Source organism: Rattus rattus, chromosome 13, assembly GCF_011064425.1.
Source record: "Rattus rattus isolate New Zealand chromosome 13, Rrattus_CSIRO_v1, whole genome shotgun sequence".
Lineage (NCBI taxonomy): Eukaryota > Metazoa > Chordata > Mammalia > Rodentia > Muridae > Rattus > Rattus rattus.
The window spans coordinates 53,592,494-53,612,207 of NC_046166.1; the positions used below are offsets into that span (position 1 = coordinate 53,592,494).

Genomic DNA, 19,714 nt, shown 5'->3' on the forward strand with positions numbered 1-19,714 from the left:
GCGCACGCAGCATCCCTCGGCTGCCCCGGGCCTCCCGTTCCGATTCCCGCATGCTGCGGGCCGCCCAGCTCGGGCTCGGCAGCCCCGGGGGTCCCCAGCCAGCCGACACTCACATCATCTCCGTCACCGCCACCGATGCCCTTCACGACCACCGCCGCCGCCGCCAGCTCTCGGCCCCTCCGCCGCAGCCGCCGCCCCCGCCTCCTTCCCCGCCGCCGCCGCGCTCTGCCCCGCCGGAGCAGCGGGGCAGGGGCATCGCCTGCGGCGCCCACCGCCGCCGCCGCGCCTCCTGCGGCCGCTGCCTGGATTCGGGCACCGGCCCGACGCCGCGGGGAGGGCGGGAGGGAGGCGGGGAGCTGCCGGAGGGGCCGGACTTGGGACCCCGCCTCCCCAGCCGCGCTAGTGGAAAGAGGGGGGCTCGGGCTCAGCCTCCGGGCGCGCCCTGACGGCAGCAGCGCGCGGGGACCCGGCGTGCGTGAGAGCCGGCTGGAGAGGTGGCGGGAGCGTTATGACTTCCCGCGGCGCACCCGCCCTGCGTTGAGACTACATTTCCCAGCGTGCCCAGCGGCCGTCAGCTTTGAGCATGCGCGCCGCGCGGTCGGACAGGGATGGCTGCATCGGGTGGGAAGGCGGCGGGGCTGGGAGAGGTTGGGCGGGGCCGCGGGCGGAGTGCAAGGAAGGGCAGTCTCCTGAGCAGAAGTGCACCTAGGCGCCAGTTGGTATAAAGTTAGTAAATGTGAGGCCTCGCCCGATGCCTGGGTTGTGGGCTTTGTTTCTCAGCCCTCCATAAATCATCCTGCTGAAGAAGACCCGTAAATCTGGCTCTTTTCAGGGTAACGTGTCTTCCCTGCTTTTGCTTCTCTTCTCTGCGTACCCTGGGCTATAATCTACACATCTTGGACTCTTGTCCCTCTCGCCCGCGGGGCATTCTCCTGGGGTTGTGTTGGGGAGATCGTTGGAAAGGGAGCCTCGCCTCCTTTCTCCTTCAGATCCCTTGGAAAAAGGCCTGGGAGCCACAGGCCTCCCCTGCTTCCGTCAGTATTGGGCTTTCCCGCCTCTTCCGCCCCTGCTGCTGTTTTTAGCGCTCCTAGAGTCATGCTTTTAGAAGCCGGCTGAGGCAGAGGTAACTGAGGTGGGGAAGCCACCGGCTTTCCACGGCTGAGCAAATTGTTTGGGATCTCTTAAGGTCAAGTCATTGTACTAATGAGCATTTTGTCTAGTTAAATATGACTCGTTCTCCCATTGACCTGATATGTCAAAACATGGAGAGCAAAAAATCTTTAGGATGCTAGTCCAGAGTTCCCAAATAATAATTTAGGCTTTATTTTTCCTTTGCTTTTGTTGAGATGGGGTTTCTCTTCTGTAACCCCTCACACTTTGAGCCCACGCTGTCCTCGAACACAAGACAGTACTGCCTACCCTGTCATGCCCTCCGGATCTTTTTATTAGAGATTGTATGCAAAGCCTGTGGTGTATAGGGCAGTTTGGTACTTGATGTCGTTGAATACTAGTCGTTCCCTCCGTCTTCTCTTGCGTTAAGGATGAAACCCTGGAATGCTCACCTGCTTGACACAGTGCTCTACTATTGAATGGCATCTCAGCACTGTGCGAATTCAGCAGAGGATTGTTGAGCGCTGCTGAAGGCACTGGAGATAACAAAATGAATAGCACAGAGAAAATTTACTCTTTTTGACCTTAAAGTTTAGCAGAAAGAAACAAGCAAAAATGCCAAATGCAGTATTGTCAAAATGAAAATGAAAGAGGAGTGAGGGCCAGTGGGGCGGGGGGGTGTTGGGAGGTGTAATTTCCCAGTGGGTCCTTACAGTGAAGGAAGTGAGATGTCATTTATGTGACTGTAGGAAGGGGTAAGAAAGTGCAAACCTGAAGGAGGCTGCCTGTAGTAAGAGCAACCCAGAAGAGCCCTTACCATTGAGAAAAGAAGCCTGCTTGTAGAGACCAGAGAAGACTTGGAAAGCTCTTAGCGAGTTGTCAGGGAAACACACACAACACACACACACACACACACACACACACACACACACAATAATTTGCTAGCTTAAAAACTTTAAGTACAGTTCAGTGATATTATCAGTTTATCGGCATGTGCAGATGTCACCACTACATACTTCTACAATGTTCTCTGTCGTTGGTTGCGTTCTTGTTTGTCTGCTTTTGTATGGTGGGCATTGCCCATGCTAAATACCTATTCTTTTATTGAGCACACCCTGGCCCTGTGTCAAGAAATTATTCCTCATCCCAAGCAAAAACTCAATAACCATAAAACCATAACTCCATTGCCTCCTCTTCCCAGGTCCCAATAATTTGTAATATATCACTTCTCTTATGAATCCATCCATTTCAGATACTCCATGTAAATATTTGTCATAAATATTTGTCCTTTGGTACCTGGTAGATGTGACTCAGTGTGTTCTCAAGGCCCATCTCTGCTGTGGTTTATAGCTGAGCCTAATTCCTATTTTAAGACTGAATGAATGAACGACTAGTTCACCATGTATGTGTACAGCATTTTGCTTATCCATTATGCTATTGATAGGCTGGTTTCTCCGTGGTTTATGGTGAATACTGCTGCCCTGAATGTTCTTGTTTGTATCCACGTCCCTGTTATAATTTTTTTTTTGACCTATGCCTGTATATGGAGCCTTCTGGTTTATATGATAAGCTTTTTGATGAACTGCTGAACTTCCCCAGAGTGGTAATGCACAAGTGTCTTCATTTCCCCAAAGACCTTGTCAGATCATATTCCCCTACTTTTCATTCCTTCATATTGTAGTCCTCCTAGAGGGTGACATGGGTTTTGTTTGGTTTTGCATTTGCTGTTTGGGCTTTGGTTACTGACTAATGTCACTGAGCAGCTTTTTGTGTATGTAATGACTACTCTTCTTATGCAAAGAATATAGCATAGTCCTTTGCCTGTTTTCAAAATTGACTTTTGAATTTGTTGAGTTGTAGGAACTCTTCATTTGAATATGAAACTGTCCACACACACACACACACACATACACACACACAGACACACATATACACACACACAGACACACACACAGACACACACATACATACACACACAGACACATACACATACATAGACACACACATACACACACACATACACACACACACACAGACACATACACAGACACACACATACTGCTTCATAACTCTAATTTTGCTACTGCTATGAATCATAAGACATCTGAGTATGCACTCCTGTGCATAGGCCACCCCTGTGAAAGGGTCGTTCAAATTCCAAGGGGAGTTGAGAAGCACTGCTTCGAGGAAAAGAAGCAATAGAATGAATCTATATTAAATGAGCATTCGTTAGATTGGCCTTTATGTTCTAGTCTGGGTATTTCTACAACGGCAGTCTTCTTACTACAGAGGCACAGAACTCTGTAGCTGCTCATAGTAGGGGACTGAATGTTTCAGCAGACCCAACCCAGTGCTGAAGGCCTGGATGATTCTTGGAGAGCCACTGGTCTTCAGTGTGTGTTGGAACCCTGAAGAAGCTCCAGCCATCAGTAAGGGAATATTACAGCAGTGACCTTAGCAGCAACAGACCACATGAACTTTCAGTGTAGATAACCATATCAACAGGGCAGATGAACTCGCCAGCAGGACTTGAAGGCGGTGAAGCAAGAGGCCAGGCTTTTCCCCAGAGCTTTCTTTATCTGGCTACCACTGGAAGGTGCCACCTCTAGTTAGGCTGGGCCTTCCCACTTCATATAACCCGGTTAGGAAAATACCTCATAGATATGCCCAGTGCCTCATCTCTTGGTTGATTCTAGATCCTGTCAAGTTGACAATAAGATTAATTATCACAGGTGCCCCTTAACAATAAATCACGTATAATTTCTCTGTCTAGAACTTTCAAAAGTAGCAGTGGTAAACATGGATATCTTTAAGGAAGAAGTTGTTCATTCAGTGTTTTCTGCAGGGTTGATATGATTGCTGCTTATTATGTTGAAGAAATTACCTTCTGTTATTGCTCTATGCATTTTTAAAATCATGAAAAATTGTTAAATTTTATCAAGTAATTTTTTGTGTAAATTTAGATAAGCATGTTGTTTTTTCCCCATTATATTTCTTTTTTTTAACTGGATATTTTATTTATTTACATTTCAAATGTTATCCCCTTTCCTGGTTTCCCCCTCTCTCATCCTTTCTTCCCCTGCTTCTATGAGGATGCTGCCCCTCCCCCACCCACCTACTCCTACCTCCCTGCCCTGGCATTCCCCCACACTGGGGAAATGAGCTTTAACAGGACCAAGCTATTCTCCTCCTATTGATGCCAGACAATGCCATCCTCTGCTACATATGCAGCTGGAGCCAGGGGTCCCTTCATGTGTACTCTTTGGTTGGTGGTTCAGTCCCTGGGAGCTCTGGGAGGTTTGGTTGGTTGATATTGTTGTTCTTCCTATGGGGTTGCAAGCCCCTTCAGCTTCTTCAGTCCTTTCTCTAACTCCTCCATTGGGAACCCCATTCTCAGTCCGATGGTTGGCTGTGAGCATCCGCCTCTGTATTCATCAGGCTCTGGCAGAGCCTCTCAGGAGACAGCTACATCAGGCTCCTGTCAGCATGCACTTCTTGGCATCCACAATATTGTCTGGGTTTGGTGTCTGAATATGGGATGGATCCCCCAGGCAGGACAGTCTCTGGATGGTCTTTCCTTCAGTTGCTGCCCCATACTTTGTCTCCGTATCTCCTCCTGTGAGTATTTTTGTTCCCCATTCTAAGAAGGACTGATGCATTCACATTTTGGTCTTCCTTCTTCTTGAGCTTGTTATATTTCTAATGTGAGTTATTATATTGGCCATTTTTCTTATGTTGAACCATCCTTGTATTCCTGGGGTTAAGTTTCACTTGGTCATGCTATTTAATCCTTAGATTTATCAGGACCACACTGGCTTTTGTTTTCAGTTGAAGCTGTCAGGATGTCCATCCACTATAAAGGTCGAGCTAGACATGGTGATGCTCATCTATGTTTCTAGTCCTTGGACTGAGGCAGGGGGATTGCAGAAAGTTCGAGGCTAATGAGTAGTACATAGGGAATGCCAGGGCTACATAGCAACATACTGTCTCGAATCAAGAACAAAAACAAAAAGGAAAGCAATCACCCCCCACCCCCTTCCAGAATTCTCTGGATTGAACTAAGGCTGTCACCATGAAGGTGAGGACAGGAAGGAGGAGTTACTCAAAGTAGGGCTGCTGATGGTATCATTTCTGGTCCGAGACTAAATCTGAGGCCAGGGACATGTCTGTGTTCTGGTCATCTTCCCCTCTTCTCTGTTCTAGAATGTGTTGGTTGATATGGAACCCAAACCCTTGAGGCTTGATTCCCAGTACTGACAGAAGTTTAAGCAAACGTCTGGCCTCCCCATGCCAGTGAATCCCAGCCAATTCAAAATAAAATCAGTTGTTACAGTAGACTACATGGGCACATTAAGACGATCCATTTCAGGTTGAGAGCTGGAAGCAAGGTCACCAACTGAGGATGAAGATGTCTAGGGAGGTGTGATGGGCTTAAGGAAGGAGGAAAGCTTATAAAATTATCATCACAGGCAGGGAGGGTAGTAAATAGGTAAAGGGAAAAGTGTAAGTTGCCAGAAAGTACAAATAACTTCCTTAGAGTCAGATTTAAAGGGGACCACTTTAACTACTCAGCTCAGGTGTTTTTTAAATACCTGAAACATGGACACAGCAGCAATCATGGAGGCAAAAGTGACCGGGGAAACTTCCTTTACTTCAATTAGGATTAGTATGCAGGAAAGAAATAAAACCAAGAAGGGCCATGAAGCCAAGGGAGTGTGGCAGAGACTAGTTAGCACTCTGGAACTTCAGCTGGTCAGCAAGACAGGTAGATGGGAACAATGGCCCGTGTCTGTGTCTCCATGTGGAAGAGGTTGAAACGAGGACCACCATAAGCTTGAGGTCATCCTGGGCAACATAGTGAGGTCCAGGCCAACCTGGTCTACAGAGTGAGATTCTGTCTCAAAAAATTATAATGAATGTTTAAAAGATAAGTAAAAACTACCCAGGGGGATGTGGACAATGAAAACCATTGACTGCAGGTGATAGTGGGTGGAAGGATTGTTGGAGTTGAATTCCTTACAGGGAATAACCTTGTAGAGTATGGGTGTTGGTTACGGAATGCGATAGGTAGAACTTAAGAGTGTGGGCTCTCTCAGTTCTTCTTAATGACAAGAATTGGAGGAAAGGTAGTGAAAATCAGAAGACATTATCTTCCTTGGAGGTTTGGCTACACAGGTTGTGGACTGGGCGACAGGATCAAGGGGTAGACTGTAAAGAAAAATGGCTGAGATACTGATGGTGATAATCAAGGAGCCCAGATATATATAGTATGAGAAAAATTCTCTTGCAGAAAAGCAGGAGTACTCTGACCTCGTAACTTCATATCTATGGATTTATCCTATGGAGATAAGGATTAAAGATACCCATGTACTGAAGGGAGTGCACTGGAAGATGCCGTGAAAAATTTGAGTAACCTGTCATTAGAGAAGAGCCAAGTCATGGTAGCTGAAAAAGGAGCTTGCAGAAATTGGATCAGGGCATGTCGTTAGGGCCAGGGAGCCAGCTCCATGGTGGGGCATGTGCCTAGCATGCAGAAAGCCAGTTTGATGCCCAGTGCAATATAAAAACAGATGACTGTAGGGCATTGTTCCATCTCATTGACAAGACTACTTTCAGTGGAATACCCAGGGTCAAACTGACTTCAGCATAGCAGGGTATTTGGTGACCTCTTATGTGATGCTTCCCGAGGCGGAGTGGCCTGCAGACACTAGGGCTTTGACTCTCTTTCTGACCTTGTTTTATGGCCTACTGTGAAACCGTCTTCATGCTGGTTACCTTCTTGGTTGAAAGATGGCAGCCTGTGCTAACCTTGACTATTCAGTTCTTCCTTCGCATCCAGCCAGAAGTAAAAGTGTCCTTTCTCTTAGTGTGGAAGTAGAATCCTAGGTATTGTTGCTGTTGGACTCCCTGGGAACCAGTAATGGTAGCCAGAGGATGGTGGGCCGGAGGACCAAGAACTGGCTTATATTCTTATCCCTGAACGGATCGTCATGAATAATTCCTGTTGGTCTCAATTAGGTTTTACTTCTGGCACTGCAGATGAGGTCAGTTCTAACCAGAAGGTTTTAGCGCTAATGCATTCAGGTTAGGGAAGGCTAAATTTAGGAGAGTACAATGCTATGAAAATGTACTGTGGGCCTGTTACCTTCCTTCTTAGCATGTATGCGCACATGTATTCACTTTTCGTGATGCTGGGATTTAATCCTGACGTCATGTAAGCTAGGCAGCCGTCTCTCACAGAGATCTCTAGTATTGACACAGCCAGCTTTGGTTTCTTCCTGTCATTCTTATTTACTTTTTTTTTCTTTTCTTTTTTTTGGAGCTGGGGACCGAACCCTGGGCCTTGCGGTTGCTAGGCAAATGCTCTACCACTGAGCTAAATCCCCAACCCTTACTTTTTTTTTTAAGCTAAACTCTTATATTTGTTCTTGGGAGACCAGTTTGAAAAGCTATAAAGTGATGCTTACTATTTGTTATTGCTGGCTTGAAAGAAAGATGTAGACAGGGGCTGGGGTAGGAGAAGGAACAAGAAGACAAATACGATAACATCACGCGTGATGAGAAACAATTCTGGAGTGTTGAGACAGGCTCGCATATCCGAGCCCCAGTCCCATTCCGCCCTGTAAGGGCACCTGTTAACTAATCCAGATTCTCCTGGCTTGTTCTTTGCACACATGTGTTTCTTCAGACTTCTGTGTCTGTGGGTTCCATGTTCCCATATTTAACTGACTATTCGGAAATATCAAATACGTTTTGTGTGTGTGTGTGTGTGTGTGTGTGTGTGTGTAATAAATCACCTTTTCTCTTGCACTATTTCCTAATCAGCCCACCAGCATAACAACTACATAACACACTGTTATGTCTGAGAAGTTCAGAGGTGTTTTGACATATTCAGGAAGACGTGTGTACGTTCTAGGCAAACACTACACCCTTTTTAAAATGAGACTCAAACATCTGTTCACTCGGGTCTCTGAGGTGCAGTGGGGGAGGTGGAGGGTGTGCTTAGGTCACGGGGCCTGTACTTCTGAGTCTCCAGTGAATACAGGCTTCCATTTCCTATTACAATTGAATGGTGCGTATAACTGACAGCCTTTCTTGTTTCACCCAGTATGTATCTTAGAGAGCCCATTAATACATGGCTCTGTTTTGTTTCTTCACTACTCAGTATTCAATGTTACAGGCTTGCCACGATTTGACTATTAATTTACCATAGTATTTACTTCAGTATTTTTGTTCTCATAAACTGTGCAATGAACATTTGTTTTGGGGCACATGTGTCAGTGTTTTCATATGAATGTGTAATTGCTAACCCGAGAGCTTGGAGGTTTAACGTTTTGATGACTACTACCGAACGTTTTTCAAAGTGGTGGGGCTAGCACTTGCTATCCTGGAAATTGCCTTTAAAAATTAAACCTTTAAAAGTTTTGCCAGTATGAGCATATCAAAATTATAGCTGGGTTTTTTTTTTTGTTCTATTTATCGACTAACTTGTTCTTTCTTAAAGATTAGAAATGCCTCTTTAATTACATGTCCAATGTCTTTATTTATCTAGATCTATTTCTGGACCTGGCTTACTTCTTTACTCCATGCATTTAAGGCGCACAGGAGAATGCTTAGATGTGCATCTCACAGTGAACTGACCGCTGTCGTTACGGAGAGGAGCACCACGGCCTATCACAGTACAGGCTTCTCTTGTGTTTTCTGAGAGCACTCATATTTTACTTCTAGTAACATTTCAGTCTGCAGTGCAGTATTACTCACTGGAGTCCTCAATGCTGTACATCAGGTCTCTAGACCTACTATTCCCACACAGCTCTAAGAATAGGCCTTTGGTCTGGGAGCGTGGCTTGGTGCATAAAGCGCTTGCTGTCCAAGTGTGCAGATGAGTTCGATTTCCCAGAATCCACGCACTAGCCAGTGAAGATCCTGTGGTCTGTAATACCAGAGCTCTAATGGAAGCTGCGAGAGGTCAGTCTCCAGCAGCCTCCAGACCAGCTAGCCTGGTGTAGTACGCAGGGGCGGGTAATGAAAGACTCTCTCTCTCTCTCTCTCTCTCTCTCTCTCTCTCTCTCTCTCTCTCTCTCTCTCTCTCTCTGAAGGTAGAGGATCAGGGCCTACCTCCATAGGAGGCACCGGGGGCTCCATCTCAGCCCGCCACGCGCTCTCTTATTTCTCTCCCCTCTTTTTGACCTTGTCCTTTCATCCTCTGACGGTCGTCACGCCGTTCCGTGTTTGGCGGTTGTGAATACAGCTTCTGAGAACATGGGGGCAGACGGAGCAGGGGGATCTCCTGCGTGCTGTCTTCCTCTCTTCTCTGGCGTATCCAGCAGGCAGAGTGTGGAACAGTGCGGTTTGTTTGTTTGTTTGTTTATTATTTATTTATTATTTCGGTGCCTGGCAAGTGCTCCACCACCAAGCTTGCTGTTTTTGTAAGAGGATGCGCCATTTCTCTGGTGCCACTTACTGAAGAGACTTTGGACTTTTCTTCTGGGCCAGCAGCGCTGAATGCAGGGCTTTCTAGCCTTGAGTTAAACACCAATCTCATTTAGTTACCAGTTTCTAACGTTGCTGATGAAACCTTTGGTTTCTTAGGGTTTCTTTCTTTTTTTTTTTTTTTGGAAAGTTTTCAATCGTTTCTCTAGTGCTGGGGTTGGAGCCTAGGGTCCCGTGCATGCTCTACAAGTGTTCTACCATGGAGCTTTATCTTCCAACCATGTGTCGTGAGATAAGGCCACTGCACGTATGTAGGTAGCCCAAGCCGGCCGTGGGAAGTCTTGATCTCCCTCTCTCTGCATTTTGAGTGCCGGGTTACAGGTATCTTCCAGCACACTCAGCAGAACTTTCTATTTTGAAGGTACAACACTAACCACTGTATTCGTTATAGTAGTTTGTTTAAGGTAAGGGATTAAAGAAAAAAAAATTCCACAGCATAATTTTATTTTAGATATTTATGGATTAGAGTGCTAGTACAGAAAACTTCAGGTAGGCCTAAAAGGTAAGGAAATGTTTTTATTTTTAGTTGTTATTTTGTGTGCATGCATGTATGTGTTTATATGTGTATGTGTGTGTGTAAAGGCCAGAAGTATGATCCTCAATCATTTATTACCCTAGGTTTTGAGACAGGGTCTCTCACTGTACCCCGAACTCACTGATTCAGGTGCACTGACTAAGTAGCATCCTCAGGGAGCTCTGGCCCCTGCTTCCCCACATTGGTTTACAGATGTGTGCCCCCTCCTCTCTGTCCCCCATCCCCCCCTCTCTCTAAATGTGGGTGTCCATGCTTCTGTACTCAGTTAATTAATAGATTAACTGAGGTTTTCCCAACCGCTTTGTTCTCTTTGAGATGGGCTCCACTCTGTATCCAGGTTTCTCTGCAACTCCCTATGTAGCCCAAACTGACCTTGACTAGTGACGGTTGTCCCACCTCAGCTTCCCCAGAGTCCCGATTACAGGAACGACTGTGTGCTGCTCGGTAAGGCTTTATTTCCATCTAGGCCGGAGGCTTCTGTGTGCTGCCTTCATTCTAGGCCTTTCCCCAAGCAGGCTTTGCTCATGGTTGTAGAAGGTCTAAGCTTCAGTTCTCAAATGGAGGCCATCACTTCAGGTCACTTTCTTAAGAGAGAAGATTATTAGTTTTAGAACTATTCTTAGAAATCTCAAAATTTCCCCTGTGTCTGTTTGGACTTGAATCATGTATTTTGTTCTTAAAGCAAATTCAGGATATGGCTTTGATTTCAGGCCGGAGTTTCCTAGTCACTGTGGCAAGGGGAATGACAATTACCTATAGGCCGATGGGGTCCACTGTAGGAGCTGGCTTAGTAGGGAACTGTTCATTGTCTGAATTAAATTTATTAGTGTGATTAAGAGAGTCTAGTGCAGAACGGAGGCTGCCTGGGCAACCACGAACGTCCACTTGAAATGAGTCCTATAAAATTTCACTGCAGCCGTTATGAAGGCAGAGTAATAAACAGAAGGAGAGAAGGAGACACTTAAGCAAGTTTTAAATGGACTTCCTTGAAAACTTTCTCTGCCGTGTCCCAGTCTAGAAGGGTGGATTTTAGCTGACTTGCTAAAGCTACTCACAGAACAGAGGAAATTCATTAAAAATAATAAATTATTTAGGTAGACAGCGAAGTTCAGTTATAAAGCATTCCGCCGTGCCACGGATTCAGTTCAGGCCATGTCATCTTCCTGGTTTATGAGCAGCGAGGCTCCTCACCATGACACAGCAGAGAGGGGGAGGGGAGAGGAAGAGGGGAGCGTTTTCTGTTTCTCTGTTGACAGCCCTGTGGTTTCACCGCCTAGTATTTGGTTGATTTATATTTGTACCTTCTATCAGTTGGCTTTTATTAATACAAAACTATTTCTTTCATACAGGAAGACATATACAGTTTGCATATGTCCATTCTATACAGTTGACAGGAAAATTTATTAGGTACCTAGAAGAAATAGGCATATCGAAAGACATCTTATTACTACTCAGAATTGCCTTGACTTATTGTGGCTGAATGCTAATAGGTGGATAATTTTTCTATTTTTTTTCTTCTTCTTTTTTTTAATTTGGGCTGTTTGGATGGAAATTAAGACTAGCAAAAACTCTGTGATAGATTAATGAGTCTTAAAAATCTATTTAATTAAGGAATTTAATGAAAACTTTATAGATTTCTTGGTTACCCTGTTTTTCTCATTCCCTTCTCATTTCTCTCTCTCTCTCCCTCTCTCTCTCTCTCTCTCTATATATATATATATATATATATATATATATATTTAAAATAATCTATAGGTTGTTTTATATATATATATACATACACATACATGCATACTAGTTACTAGTAAGTATAGCTAACATGCACAATTACATTTTCTGAAAATATCTAAAAATAAGATTAAAAGAAATCAAGATCAGATTTTTTTTTCTTTTTTTCGGAGCTGGGGACCGAACCCAGGGCCTTGTGCTTGCTAGGCAAGCGCTCTACCACTGAGCTAAATCCCCAACCCAAGATCAGATTTTTTAATCTTTAATTTTATTTATTATTTTATGTATGAGTGCTGTACCTGTACACCTGCATGCCAGAGAGGGCATTAGAACCTATTACAGGTGGTTGCGAGCCACCATGTGGTTGCTGGGATTTGAACTCAGGACCTCTGGAAGAGCAGTCAGTGCTCTTAACTGCTGAGCCATCTCTCCAGCCCAAAATCAGAGATTTTTGTTTATATTTTTTTTTTTTTGTTCTTTTTTTCGGAGCTGGGGACCGAACCCAGGGCCTTGCGCTTCCTAGGTAAGCGCTCTACCACTGAGCTAAATCCCCAGCCCCTTGTTTATATTTGTAAATCGGAATATCGTGTGTCAGATAGCATTAAGACAGATCTGAATAAGTGGGGTTTTTGTTGTCCCTTGGCCCCTGCCTCTTCCATCGCGCTTTGTGTCTTCCCTCCCTCCCTCCAGACTCTTCCTCTCCCACTCTGTGAGTCCCCGTCTGCTTTCTGTCCTTGCTCACCACCTCGTGTCCCCCTCACGGTCCCCGGTCTAGACTGCTGGGCTTGACCCCACTGATTCCTGTTTACACATGGACCCGTCTGTGTGCGCGGGAGAACACGTGACTTTTGTTGTTGTTGTCGTTTCTGAGTTTGGGTCATCTGACTTCCAGGTCCGTCTATTTTTTTCTGTAAATTTCATGATTTCTGTTTTCTTCACTAAACTCAAAAATGTAAAAATAGGTTGTTACGTTTAAAACACACGTTTGTGTTTGTACCTGCATGTGCATGTACAGGGTCAGTGGCCTAGGATTTGCTGATTAGGCTAGGCCGCACTTACGGCCACTAGGATCCAGGGATCCTTCTGTCCTATGACTTTTTTTCTTTTAAAACAATTTTTTTTTTATTGGAAGTTGGTTTGCGGTAAAAATAAGATAATTGTGTTGGTGAAGTCAAAACTGTCTAACCCAAATTAGGACCCATGATAACCATCTGAAGTGCTAAAACCCATTAAATTGTTGATTTTATAAGTTCTATGTGCCAGATTATTCTTTTTTCTTTTTCTTCTTCTTCTTTTTTCCTTTTTTCTTTTTTTCGGAGCTGGGGACCGAACCCAGGGCCTTGTGCTTGCTAGGCAAGCGCTCTACCACTGAGCTAAATCCCCAACCCCGTGCCAGATTATTCTTACTATGACTTACTTAGTCTTATAAATCTACCAGTCATTGAAATACCTTTTTTTTGTTTTTCTTTTCTTTTTTTGTTTTTTGTTTTTTTGGTATTTCTGTATGCACGAACAGTTGGATGAGAATACAGAAATGATTCAAATTGTAGCTGGAAACTTCTGTAGTTTGTCTCTCTGTACTTCCAGAGAAAGAATAGATCCTACTAAAACACAGTACTCTGACTCAGGGTCAATGGATAAAAATAAAGTATGGGGTAAATGAGTCTTCGTTTCTCATTTGTTTCAATTTATCATATAGAAGACTATTCAATCTGTAAGCACTTTTGTGATTACCTGCTGATGAAAAATATATTCTTTGGTTATTTTGTCTGGATTTGGTATCTCTAACTGTATTTATGTTCTTTTTTTGTTTACTAGCATATATCAATTGTGTGCAATAATAGGTTTCAGAAGGACCTGTACTAGTTGTTTATTAATTAATACATATATTCCACACATGTACTATAATGTGTTTGGCCACACACCCTCAGTGCCTTTTACTGTTACCATTCTACTGTTGTTCTCTCTTGTTCCAAATAGTTCTTTTTACCTTCCTGTCCCTCTTCTTCTCTGCTAGAGTCTGAATATCAGAAAAAAATACAATATTTGCCCTTTTTGAGCTTAATGCCATCCCATATTCTATCCATTTCCCTACAAATGACAGGATTTTGTTGTTAATTTGTGATGATTGAGTTATATTATGTTATATATGTATGTAGATCCCTGTGCTGCTTAGTTTTTGTCATTTGTTTTGATAGAGGTTCTCACTATGTAGCCCTTGACTGGCCCAGGACCATTATGTAGCCTTGAACTCAGAGAGATCTAACCTATCTTCTAAGTGCTTGATTTAAAGGCATATTCCACCACACACACATTATATGCCTGAAGAGGATGTTTGATCTCTTAGAATTTGAGTTAAAGATGATCGTGAAACCAGCACGCGGATGCAGGGAACTGAACCAGGTCCTCAAGAACAGTAAGCGATGATCTTAGCTGCTGAGCCATTCATTGATCTGGCTCTAAGTTTTTGTCAACCTGACACAAACTCTAGTCACTTGGGAAGAGGGAATCTTAGTTGAGGAATTGTTCCTGTCAGATTGCCCTATAGTTAAGTCTGTGGGCTATTTTCTTGATTAATGATTGATGTGGGAAGACTCAGTTGACTGAGTGTTGTCCCCTGATCAAGTGGTCTTCTGGTACATAAGGAAGCAAGCTGAGCTAGCCTGGAAAAGCAAGGCAATAGGGCAACATTCCTTCATGCTCTCTCTTTGGGTTCCTGACTTTAGGGTCTTGCCTTGGCTTCCTTTGATAATGGGCTGTAACCTATAAGATAAATCAACCTCTCAGGTTGATTTTTGTCAGTGTTCTATCATAGCAACAGAGAAACTAGGACCACCACATTTTCTTTATCCACTTATTTGTTTATAGGTATCTATACTGATCCCATAATTTAACTTGGCAGTGCTGTGGTATATAAAAGTATATAGTCTATTACATGTTAACTCATTCCTTCAGGAATGTATTCAGAGTGGTAGGGCAAGACAATATATTAGTTCTACTTACTAGAGTATTAATATATCTATTCTACAAATTAGTTCATATATTAATTTGTTTGAGGGACCTCTATACTGGATTCTATAGTAGCTGTACTACTTTATATCCTCTCAATTTCAGTGACCTGTTGTTCATTCAAAAAATATTGTTTATATCCATGTGCTTGTATAGTTTTGTAGCTTGTTTTGCTATTGAGTTATAGTTTTCTTTCATTGTCTGAATTATTTCAGTTGTTTTCCTGTTTGTTTACAAAAACTTGGGGTCTAAAATGTGATGTATTTTATTGGTTGTGACTTGGGCTGTTTCCTTAGTTGTTGGTTTAAATATTCTGGAGATCCCTGTTCATTTAGTCTATGTTTCAGTTTCACTGAAATTTCTTTGCTAATTTTTTGGCCTGAATTATTTAATCTATTTATGAGAATGGGGTATTGAAATTATACAATCAAGAGCTGGGTTTATGTGTGTGTGTTTTGGGAGATGGGTGTATCAGTGTACCATGTGTATACATTTAGAGTTGTTCTATCTTCTCGGTGAACTTCTATGTTACTATGGAGTGACCTTCTTTATGCCTTTTAATTTTGACTTGAAGTCTGCTTTGTCAGATATGAGCATAGTTATTTCTGTTTGATTTTTCTTTCTGTTTGCTTAGAATATCATTTCTCCATCCTTGCACTTATTTAAGTCTCTGTATATATTTGCTAGTAAGATGAGTTTCTTGCAGACAGCAAACAGTTTGATTTTTTTTTTTCCAGTGCTGAAGATCAAATTCAGGGCATTATGTATGGCACTCTACTACCAATTTTTTTTTAATTGATTCTACATGTTTTAGAGAGCTAAGGTTGTGTTAGAGTTATTATTGAAAGTGAAGTTCTCCATTTTTCATATTAGACACATTTGTTTACTGGGTTAATGTTTTATTCTTCCCTAATTTTTGTTTATTTATTTATTTAAATTTCCTGAGCTTTTGTGCTTGTACATATTTTTTCTCTTTTGTATGTTGTATTTCTTATCTTTGCAATGCTGTTATACTTATGCTAATTTGTGCATATAATTGAAGGTAGTTCTTTTTTCCTTTTATCTTGAAGAATGCCTTTGATGGTTATAGTAACCTTTCAGGGATTGAAATATATCAGTCTGTGATCTTCTAGCCTTAGGGTTTATGCTAAGAATCCAATGTTATTCTCATAGATTTTTCTTTGTAAGCAATTTGATACTTTCCCCTTTCATTGTTCTTTCTATTGTCTTTACTATTGACAGTTTAACTATCATGTGAAACAGACATGTTTCTGGTTGTATATATTTGGGATTCTACATGCCAAATGTAGAATGTCTACTTCTTTTTCTAGATTTGGGGAGTTTCCTGTTACAATTTTATTAGGTTTTATGTCATTATTCCTTCTTTTGTACACCAGATTTGATCTTTTGACAGTAGTATGCAGTCATGCTTGATTACTTTTTTATTGCTATCTGAATTTAAAAATTATTCAGTTATTTTTAATTTTTAATTTTTCTTCTGCTTTATACAAGCCTACTTGTAGTCCATTTAGTTGTTCACTTGCAGTTTTTACTTAAGGTGAACTTTTTATTTTCAAGATTTTTTTTCCTTCTTCAGAGTTTCTCTTTGCTGATTTTTTTTTGGTACATATTGCCAAATTTCTAAGTCTTGAATTGACTTCTTTATTTCAGTCATGCATTCATTTAGCCATGTAATCACTGATGGTTTTAGAACCAGTATTTTAAGTCATCATGCATTTCCATATTTATGAGTGCAGTTATTGCAGAATTAGGACTTTTTGGAGGAGCCATATTTCTTGCTTTTTCCTATTTTTTGTGTAACTATGTTAGTTTGTGTCTGTTTGGAACAATAGCTCTCTGGCTCTTAGATGGTGGCTATCACTTAATGAGCAACCTTCTCTGTGTACTTGCATGTTTAGAACTGCTCAGAGAGGGCAAAACTAACCATCACAATTGCAACAACACAAAAGCAAAAAAGATGTAGAAATGCAATGAAATTGCTAAGAGACAACTTCTATACTTGCAAAATCATAGAATGGGAAGTTGCAAGATCACACGGAACCAACTATTACTGAAAGAGTCCTGTGGGACGGCTCATGCTCGGAGTCCCGGCCTGCAGAAGGCTGAAGCAAAAAGATCACTGTGGGCTCAAGGCCATCCTGGGCTGCCCAGTGAGTTCCAGTGCAGCCTGGGCTATAACGTGAGACTGTTGAAAAAAATATTACTAAAAGTATAATTATTAATAATCAAACAAAAGAACTGGCAGCAAGGTTAAATAAAAGGAAAGAAAAAGACCAAGAGGAAGAAAATCAGTATCCAATTATGAAGAAAGAAAATATTAAAACTTAAAGATTAATAAAAATAAAGCATGAAAGAGTTTTTTAAAAGTAAAGACAATTAGTAAAATTATTATTAGATGTACAGAGATAAAATGGAGACGCTTCCGTTGGGATCCACCAGGTCTAGAGTGGGTTATGGATCCTCAATGGCGTCTATGGTAATCCCTATCTCCTCTCACTATGGAGATTGGTGCTGTATTGTTTGATAAAGGCTGGGCCAGTCAGGAGTAACTTGTCAACTCCAAGAGTGCATTCACTTTAAAGCTTATTATATTTGTGTGCCAAGAGCTGCTTGAGGTCCTAGTGAGCTCGGGGGCCTGGGAACCGAGTGGGACAGGCAAGCAGAGCACCCGACTTGGGGTGGAGAGAGTCCAGGAGTCCAGGCGCCCGGTCGACAGGTCTCACTCAGCATCTTCAGGTCACCCCCAGCAGTGAGGCACCCTGCGGGAGGCAGGGGCTGGGGAAATTGATAGGACCTGGACCCAGAATGCTTGGACCCACCCAGCAGTGTACCACGTGTGGAGGTGAGGCAGCTTTGGAGGTCAAGCAACACAGAGTTTCGACCTGGTCCCTTGACTTCTCAGCCTCCATGATAGTCTACAGGCAGTGTGGTTTGCTCTAGGCCCCAGAGGGCAGGCCTTCTAGCCACTCTAGCTTTTAGTTCCCTGCTGCCTAAACTCAGTGGGTCCAGTCTGTGTCTGATTCCTCTCTTCCCATGGCTGCTTCACTTGTTCATTTCCTACCCTGACGTTGTGGTACGGCGTCCTCAGGCCCTTTGACTAGTGATTACTTCATGTTCTTAGGACTCAAGAGTAGCTCACTCTCAAGTAGTAGGATGCTGCTGCCTCCCCTGCAGACCCCTCAGGTATGGGGAGCATTGTAATGAATTTCTCTTCAGTGTTAGCCTACCACACAGTGGCCTTCGTCATACAAAATCCCCTTGGGTTTACGGCTGGTGAGTATGTGGGTTTTCTCCTGCAGCCTTTTGTCTCTGGGGCAGCCTGCCTTGCCTTGTGGTTCTATCCTTGGTTTCCCAGCCACCTTGTCTCTCAGGAAGCTGAGGTTGGAGCTATGGATTGTTTTCTACTTCTGTCCGCATGACCTTTCTGTTTGTCTATGCCTTTTCTCTTCTCCCGGCGCCTCTCTTGAATCCCAGCGCTCCTCCATCTTTTCTTGAAACCGTCTTGTTACCCCACCTCTTCTCACTCTCAGTATTCCATAAGGGTGCCCTCCGATCTGCCTGGAACTTAACACAGAACTCACCCGGAATCCTGTACTTAGAGAATCTCAGTGCTCCCGAGGGAACCCAGCACACTGCAGGATAAGAGGTAGAGGATCAGCGAAAGAGCATCACTGTTCGTCAGCATTGCAGTTCAAGAAGGGAGGGCACGGGAGCGCATGCCCTTAAGTGCAGAACTCGGGAAGCTGAGGCTGGCAGGACGATCAGGAGTGTGAAGCCAGTCTGGGTTTACACCGTAAGGCACTGTCACAAAATAAGAATATAGGAAACAAAACAAAATACACAAAGCCAAAACTCCAACTCATGTACAACTATCGTTTTAAATGATCTGACATAATTTTATTGGTATTTATCATATTAGCAGTGCAGTCAATAAACTAATACTATGTGGGCCGGACTTAGTGTTAGGGTACTTGGCCAACATGTGCTTTCCTAGGTTCAATTTCCTGCTCTGAAAACAAAACTTAAATCAAAACCCACCACGTTCTAGAATTAGGAGTTACAGTAAGATAAGTAATGCAGCAACAGGGATACAATTATATTTTACAGACAGGGTATTGAGAGCCTAGCAAAACAGTGGCTTGGTCAAGGTCACATTAATACCATGTGATCCTGTGTCAACGCCTGACTTCCTAATGTCAATTCTTACCTGTATATAGAATAAACACATCCCATACCTTTAGTTCACTCATGAGAACCAATGTGATGAAATTGTTTCCAAGGGCGACAGAGCTTGGAAAGACAGTAGAAAGCAGTGAAGAAATGAGGTGAGTGGCTTGGGCCCCAGGCTTTTAGGTTATTCTTTGAAGGGGACAGAATCCTGTTACACTTCTGCTAGATAAGAATTTAGGGAACACCCATAGAGAAGGGGAAGGGGAGGGATTAGGGGGATGTTGGCCCGGAAACCGCCGGGAAAGGAAATAATAATCGAAATGTAACTAAGAAACACCCAAGTTAATAAAGATGAAAAAAAAAAATTTAGAACCTAACATTGACCACCGTAGACTTTGAGTTATTAAATTGTGAGGAAATGGTCAAAGTGTATTCCGTAATGACATAATCCTCATATGAGATTGTTCTTATGTGACACTGGAAGGCCCGTCTTGCTCTGTCTTTTCAGTTTTGGATACGTTTCCTTGATGCAAGCCGGTCTCAGAGCCAGAGCCTTTCCGCTCCAATGTCCTGCTTCTGAACATTGTAATCAACACTGCCCATGTGGCCTCCGGTGATATTAGCAAGTCTTTTTTGGTAGAGAGCGAT

General features: G+C 43.1%; 2 protein-coding genes across 3 annotated transcripts in view; one reads left to right on the forward strand and one right to left on the reverse strand.

Annotated features, from left to right (window-relative positions):
• The window catches only part of Purg (purine rich element binding protein G), a 29,627-nt gene extending 29,399 nt beyond the window's left edge, over nucleotides 1-228 (reverse strand). The window contains exon 1 of one of the 2 annotated variants that reach the window (XM_032919356.1): nucleotides 114-228. The gene's annotated coding sequence lies outside the window, so the exon portion shown is untranslated. The remainder of the gene's footprint in view (nucleotides 1-113) is intronic. The other variant, XM_032919355.1, reaches the window with a different exon arrangement.
• A 440-nt stretch (nucleotides 229-668) lies between these two features.
• Nucleotides 669-19,714, forward strand: part of Wrn (WRN RecQ like helicase) — a 135,206-nt gene continuing 116,160 nt past the window's right edge. Inside the window, exon 1 of the mRNA XM_032918546.1 lies at nucleotides 669-833. The gene's annotated coding sequence lies outside the window, so the exon portion shown is untranslated. The remainder of the gene's footprint in view (nucleotides 834-19,714) is intronic.